This window comes from Tupaia chinensis, unplaced genomic scaffold, assembly GCF_000334495.1.
Source record: "Tupaia chinensis unplaced genomic scaffold, TupChi_1.0 Scaffold000388_1, whole genome shotgun sequence".
NCBI lineage: Eukaryota > Metazoa > Chordata > Mammalia > Scandentia > Tupaiidae > Tupaia > Tupaia belangeri.
Window position 1 is genome coordinate 2,497,200 of NW_006159890.1, and position 6,000 is coordinate 2,503,199.

The following is a 6,000-nucleotide window of genomic DNA, read 5'->3' on the forward strand; positions in this document are numbered from 1 at the left end:
TGCTGGCTTGGCTTCCCTCAGCTTCCATAATTCTTTAAGATGCTTCCATCCTGTTGTATTTATCAGACATTGATTAGTTCCTTCTATTGAGATATGAAAAATGTCATTAATTTCATTGAACTCCAATTAAAATATTTTGAGAAAAAGTTTAAACAAACCTTTAACAAAATAAGTTATTATTAAATTACTTGATTAGTGGGGACCAGCAGGAGGCATAATATTTAAGGCACTGGACTCGCAAATGGCCAACCACAGTTCGAGTCTCAGACCAGTGGCTTAAAACTCACATCAGGTGTGTGTGTGTGTGTGTGTGTGTGTGTGTGCACTCAAATCCCAAGAGGAGATTAGAGGAGAAGGGACAGCAGCATGGCAATCATCCCCCCCTCCAGGGCAAGGACATGTGCCCTATAGCACAAAAATCTCTCAAAAAATAATAAAATAATAAATACATACTTGATTAGTTAAAGATGCATGTCTACTTGCGTGGAATATAGACAATAGCATTTTAAGACTTCTCTTAAGCCCTGTACCATCATTTTTGGATATATTTGCCTGTCTCTTTCAGATGGAAACTATTCCCAAGGACATAGTTTTCAAAAAATGCTTTTGTAATGTTTGTAGTCATATAGTTTGAGATGAAATTAAAAACAGGAGGTGGTTTCTTGAAATGTGTGGATTGAAAGGCCAAGGTGTGACTGATTGTGTAGGTTTTTTTAATTTTTTTTTTTCTGTAGCCAAAAAAAGCCTTTTTGAGCTGAACAAGAAAGGTATAAAATTAAAGTAATTGCACACTTCAGATTTTAGTAACAACATGAAATCTTGCTGGCAATTTGATGTTTTACTGACATTATGGCCTGCCAGCCTGTCGTGAGGTACATCAAATGTGAATGCTGCTTATTTTTCCCAGTGACTTCAAAAAGGTCTTGTGGAGTAGCTTTTATGATAGGCCAGCAGCATACTGGCAGAACACCAACTCGTGCTCCAGAGTCTGCCTCTTTAAATCTGAAAGTTATCCCATGTCCTTCTCTTGTTTGTTCCTAATCCACTAGCCATTGTGTATAATTATATGTTAGAGGGATGATTACCCACCAAAAAATTACAATCAAACTTGGCTTGTTAGCATATAAAGCTTTAGTTGTTAATCACAGTCACTGAAAGCAGGCACTCTCCCTCCCTGTAACACAAATGCCATGTTACTGTGGGCTAGAGTTCCCCAAACTGGAACCTGTTGATCTAGCAGGGAGACCACTTTGAGGTTCAGTGTTCTTCATGGTCTCCTTCCTGTAACACTGAGCACTGCCTCTTGGCTCTGAGATCAATTTGTGAACTTGGGATCAACAGAAGAGCATGGGTTAGAAGTATGGTCTCTCCTACAGAGTAAGTGTTGATTTTCTACTTTGCTTGACATGAAAAATCAAATCACACCACACCTGGTAGGAAATACATTGAATTAGTATCTTGTGAAAGTCATTGTTATAAATAGAAATATATATTTTTGAAATTAGTGTTCAATTTAGGCTTTTTCAAGTAAGATGGAGAGTAACACCAAGGATTTACATTTTCTCAGTCTCTCCCAAATGTCACATGAGTTAGGACATATGGAAAGGTAAACAATCAACATGTTATAAAAATAAACAAATCAGCATTAACTAAAACAAGATAATCTCTTTGTTTGAGAGATGCAGCACAGACCTCATTTATATCAACTATGACCTGGGTAAATTTCTTAACCTTTGTATACCTTGATTTTTGCTTCCGTAAAATGAGGATACTTATAAGCTCTTTCTCAATGGATTTTATAAGGACAAAATGAGTTAATGTTGATAAAGTTCTTTGGAAAATTATTTGGCACATAAAAATACTGTGCAGTGTTTGTTACCTAGCAGAAATGTATTTGAGAATCCTGACGTTATATGGAACTACTGTGCTTTGGACAATGATTTACACGTGAGAAATGAGAGACTCATGTTTCTCTATAAACAAAACTGTAAACTTTTTAGTAGAAATCCGTATATGACTGCTTATGATGGTGCTTTAATCTTTATCCCTTTTTACAAATAGTCCAGTAGTGGGTTTTTAGATTATCTAATTTCTCATCTTCTGTTTGTAGCCAACTATTCATGTACTGCTTGGAAGAAAAGCTTTAAATTTTCTCATTTGAACATTAATTCATTTATTCCTTCATTCAGAACTTGTTGTCTCCTTGGCTTGTGTGTGTGTGTGTGTGTGTGTGTGTGTGTGTGTGTATACACACATATGAAACATGTTACCTCTCATTTTCTCTTTTGATAAAGAAAAAGATATGATTTTTTTGCACAATCATTGTACATCTTTACAGTATGCAATATAGTTTTCAGAAGCATGCATATATGCATGTCAATCAAGTCAAGGATGTTACCATATATATGAATTTTTAAAGTACAAGAGAAAAAGATATTTGATGGTACATGGAAAGGAAAGTCCTAAGGGAGTACAGAGAGTAGAAATATTTGATCTGAGAGATGGAGAGGGCTTTAATTTGAGCATGAAACATGCTAGGATTTGGCTATGCAAAGATAATTCTAGGCAACGAGAACGAAGAATTTAAGAAAAATACCTTAGTTTTTGGAGTTTTGACTGAAATAGATAAAATACGTAGAGAAGGACTTGGTAAAATAAGATTGGAAAGACAGTTTAGAACACATTGTAGAGAGCTTTGCATGTACAGATTTTTAATTTATTCATTAGATTGATAAGGACCTTCTTAGAATGTTCAGTCAAACCTGAAGTAAAGAAATAGATTAGATCAAAACTGAATTACACCACCAGCTCGCTAGCTCCTGCTCCTCCAGCTTATGGATGACAGACTGTAGGACTCCTCAGCCTCCTGAATTCATGAGCCAATTCCTTTTCATATATGTGTCTCGATCCTATTGATATCTCCTATGGATTCTGTTTCTCTCGATATCCCTGACTAATATATATATACTCTTGTGCAAAACATTTTTGGGGTTCAAAAAAATCTGGGTAAACACAAAGGAATGTATCACATATATTACTATTACTTGTTGTATATACTGTAATACAAAATTAAAGCCATGGTTAATCCCATTTTAGAAAGTTTCCAAGATTATGAACAAAAACGGCATCCTATAGAAAGAGCATCCTATTCCATTACAAGAAGAATATTTAGAATTTTTAAAATTTTTCCTAGATAGTAAAATAAATTCTTAAATATAAAAAAAAATTATTTTTGGTGAAATAAATCTGGCTATTATTTAGCATTTGAATGAGGAAGAAAACTAGTTTTGACTTTTTCATTTTTACTTTCCACAAATCCCACCTTCATTCTAACAGCTGCAGTAATATTATTTCCTTGAGGAAAATGTTCAGTGTGGATTGCCTGCTGGCCTACTCCATTGCAAGGATTTAGTTAGTTTAGTAAATTTGTCTTTGAGACAGTGCTGCAGAACTTTTCTCCTGGAAAAGAAAAGCTGGAGACCAAAATCCTTAACTGTGCTGATGCTTAGCTTTTGTACTTAGCCAAAAAAACGATGAAGGAATTGGGAAGCTTTAAACGAATTTCTCATAATACTTTACATTGTTGTGTATATCTAGGGAGCAAACAGGGCAGGAGAACTCAGGTTCATTTGCAAGAACAATTATATTTACATAATAGTCTGAATTATTTTACCATTCTTTTGCTGTTTAAAATTGACTGATTTTTTTTTAAAGAATTAAACTATAACATAAATGTTTTAAAAATTCTCAAGAAAACTTTGATATAAATTGTATACTTCAAAAGAAGATCAGAGAAAATGTTTCCTGTTCAGCATATATTGAAGTTAGGTCAACAATGATAGAGCCCGTTTGAATCTGCTAGAAGAGATATATACATAGTAGATTTAAGAACCTAATTATACTAGGAATAATAACAGGATTAGGGTTAGAGTTTAGGGTTAGGGTTAAAGTTAGAGTTAAATAAAAAGTTGAAAACCATTTTATGGAATTAGCAATATTGAATATGAAGTAACCAAGTGAAAATTAAATATATTTAATACATTTCATAATTTAGGTCCTTGAAATGTGTTATTTTCATATATAGGATGTTATAAAGAATGAAATATTTGATGTATTTAAACATTTTGCTCTGTAAAGGAAATAGTCACTATCTGGTGAAATATTTTCAATACATTATGCAGCAACGTGTGTAATAAACAGCTTTGTGTGTGTTCATTTTGTGCACATTTCTTCCTTTTTGTATATGTCCTTTGTGTTTTTTTCAAGTAACTGTTAGATTGTTTTAAAAATTCTCAAGAAAACTTTGATATAAATTGTATACTTCAAAAGAAGATCAGAGAAAATGTTTCCTGTTCAGCATATATTGAAGTTAGGTCAACAATGATAGAGCCCGTTTGAATCTGCTAGAAGAGATATATACATAGTAGATTTAAGAACCTAATTATACTAGGAATAATAACAGGATTAGGGTTAGAGTTTAGGGTTAGGGTTAAAGTTAGAGTTAAATAAAAAGTTGAAAACCATTTTATGGAATTAGCAATATTGAATATGAAGTAACCAAGTGAAAATTAAATATATTTAATACATTTCATAATTTAGGTCCTTGAAATGTGTTATTTTCATATATAGGATGTTATAAAGAATGAAATATTTGATGTATTTAAACATTTTGCTCTGTAAAGGAAATAGTCACTATCTGGTGAAATATTTTCAATACATTATGCAGCAACGTGTGTAATAAACAGCTTTGTGTGTGTTCATTTTGTGCACATTTCTTCCTTTTTGTATATGTCCTTTGTGTTTTTTTCAAGTAACTGTTAGAAATTTTTTTTTTTTGCTTTTTTAGTTTTCATGATAGAGAAAGGATATGTGTACTTGAGCAAGATAAAGAGAATTACCCTTTCCTCAGCCCTCCAGCTTGTAAGGATCTTGGGGCACATGCCTGCATGCCCAGCATGTTTTCATACTAACCCGTGATCAAAACCCATGGTCAGCCATGTTGCTTCCAGCACTGCAGTTCAATTTGCTACCAACTGTGCAACAAGCTGGGCCTAGAAATGACTTTTAAATTGAGAAAATCTTGATTTCACCTATTATGTGAAGTATTATTTCAAGAAATAAAATATTCATGTGAAGCCTGCATAGTATACAAATAAATTCCTGAAATATTTGGGGTTTATTAAATATTGTTCTGAATAGGTTGATTATCCTTTATTTTGAAATGCTTGAAACGGAAAGTATATTGGTTTTCATAAATTTTTTGCAGTCTAGAGTATTTGTGTATGCATAATGAAATATCTAGGAGATGGAATTCAACTCTAAATACAAAATTTATTTGTTATATATTCACTTTATATAAATAGCCCAAAGTTATTTTTATATCATAATTTGTGCTCTAAACAAAAGTTTTGTACATTAAACCATAAGAAAGCAATGGTGTCATGACTCGAGTTGAAGGAGACTGGGAAAATCTTTTTTCTTTTGGGGACACTGAATAAACTGTGTGTTCTGTGCCTGTATTTCGACTGTTACCCATCATATGATGTCAGATGTAGAATCTTTTACTCATGGTGCTATGTTGACATTCGTAAAGTTTCATATTTTAGAGCATGTCAGATTTCAGTTTAGGGTACACAATCAGAGTCACTATTAAGTATTATAAAATTAATAGAAATCTTTACTTCAAAATAGAAACTAGAATTTGGTATATCAATATTAAATTTTTCTTTCTATTACTTAAAGTATTTTATAATTCAATATTTATTGAATCTGAGAAATTAAATAGTAAACCCACAAGGGCCAGAAGGTGCATGGAGGTTAAAGCAGCTGAATCTTACATGCGACTGTGAGGTTTGAATTCCAGACCCTGTGACTTGAAAATCATGCTGGGCATGTGTGTGGGCATGCCCAAGATCCTGAGATAAGAATAAAGGAGAAGGGATTGCTGTGTGGCCATCCCCCCCGGGGGGGGGGGGGATTTTTCCATTTCCTTTTGCCTTT

At 33.2% G+C, this 6,000-nt stretch overlaps 1 protein-coding gene across 6 annotated transcripts in view; it reads left to right on the forward strand.

Annotated features, from left to right (window-relative positions):
* RALYL (RALY RNA binding protein like) overlaps positions 1–6,000 on the forward strand; it is an 824,312-nt gene that overhangs the window by 301,910 nt on the left and 516,402 nt on the right. The gene's annotated exons all lie outside the window — the stretch shown is intronic.